The sequence below is a fragment of the Octopus bimaculoides genome, chromosome 3, assembly GCF_001194135.2.
Source record: "Octopus bimaculoides isolate UCB-OBI-ISO-001 chromosome 3, ASM119413v2, whole genome shotgun sequence".
Lineage (NCBI taxonomy): Eukaryota > Metazoa > Mollusca > Cephalopoda > Octopoda > Octopodidae > Octopus > Octopus bimaculoides.
In genome coordinates this window covers 165,617,639-165,618,776 of record NC_068983.1, presented here as the reverse complement: position 1 = coordinate 165,618,776, position 1,138 = coordinate 165,617,639, and the positions used below count along the sequence as shown (strand labels likewise).

General features: G+C 45.8%; 1 protein-coding gene across 1 annotated transcript in view; it reads right to left on the bottom strand.

Moving 5' to 3' along the window:
• Positions 1 to 1,138, bottom strand: part of LOC106867346 (5'-deoxynucleotidase HDDC2) — a 15,848-nt gene that overhangs the window by 10,824 nt on the left and 3,886 nt on the right. The gene's annotated exons all lie outside the window — the stretch shown is intronic.

Sequence of the window (1,138 nt, the reverse complement as noted above, 5' to 3'; positions counted from 1 at the left end):
AAAATGTACCATCCAAACGTGGCCAATGTCAGTGCTGCCTGACTGGCTCCCGTGCTGGTGGCACATGAAAAGCACCCACTACACTCTCGGAGTGGTTAGCGTTAGGAAGGGCATCCAGCTGTAGAAACCTTGCCAGATCAGATTGGAGCCTGGTGCGACCTCCTGGCTTGCTAGTCCCCAGTCAAACCGTCCAACCCATGCCAACATGGAAAACAGACGTTAAACGATGATGATGATGATTACCTTAAGCAGATTGATACAAAATTTCCATTTTAAAGTTATCATCATCATTTAACATCTGCTTTCCATGCTGGCATGGGTTGGATGCTTTGACATGGAGCTATCCAGACTTCCATTGTTTGTTGTGGCATGGTTTCTATGGCTGTATGCCCTTTCTAATGTCAGCCACTTAACAGAGCATCCTGGGTGCCCTTTGCATGCCACTGGCATGGGTGCTTTTCATGTGGCACAGACACCTGAAAGGACAAGAGAGCGATTTTACTTAGCTTGACGTGTCTTAGCAAGTACAGTAAATTGCCACATGTCCCAGTCCCTTGTCATTTCCTCAGTGAGGCCCAGCATCCGAAAATCATTTTCCCACTGCTTTGTCCCATGTCTTTCTGGGTTTACCCTTTCCACAATAAGACATTGATACTTCTCTATGCATAAAATCTTCCATCAAAATTCCATATTTATTTATATTCTCTCAGGGCACTTATACTGTCTAGTATGCACACTGACATTACACATCCAGCGGAGCATACTGGCTTCATTCCTTGCGAGCTTACACATGTCCTCAGCAGTCACGGCCCATGTTTCACTGCTGCGTAGCATGGCTGTTCGCACACATGTGTCATTACAGTCTACCTTTTACTCTGAGTGAGAGGCCTTTGTCACCAGCAGAGGTAGGTGCTCTCTGAACTTGGCCCAGGCTATTCTTATTCTAGCAGCTACACTTTCAGAGCATCCACCCCTGCTACTGACTTTGTCACCTAGGTTACAGAAGCTATCAACTACGTCTGGTTTTTCCCCCTGGAATGTGATGGAAGCTGTTTTCTGCACATTTTCAGTGTTTATTGCCCCTGAGCATTTGCCACACACAAAAACTATCTTCCTAGTTAGCTTTCCTTTGATATTG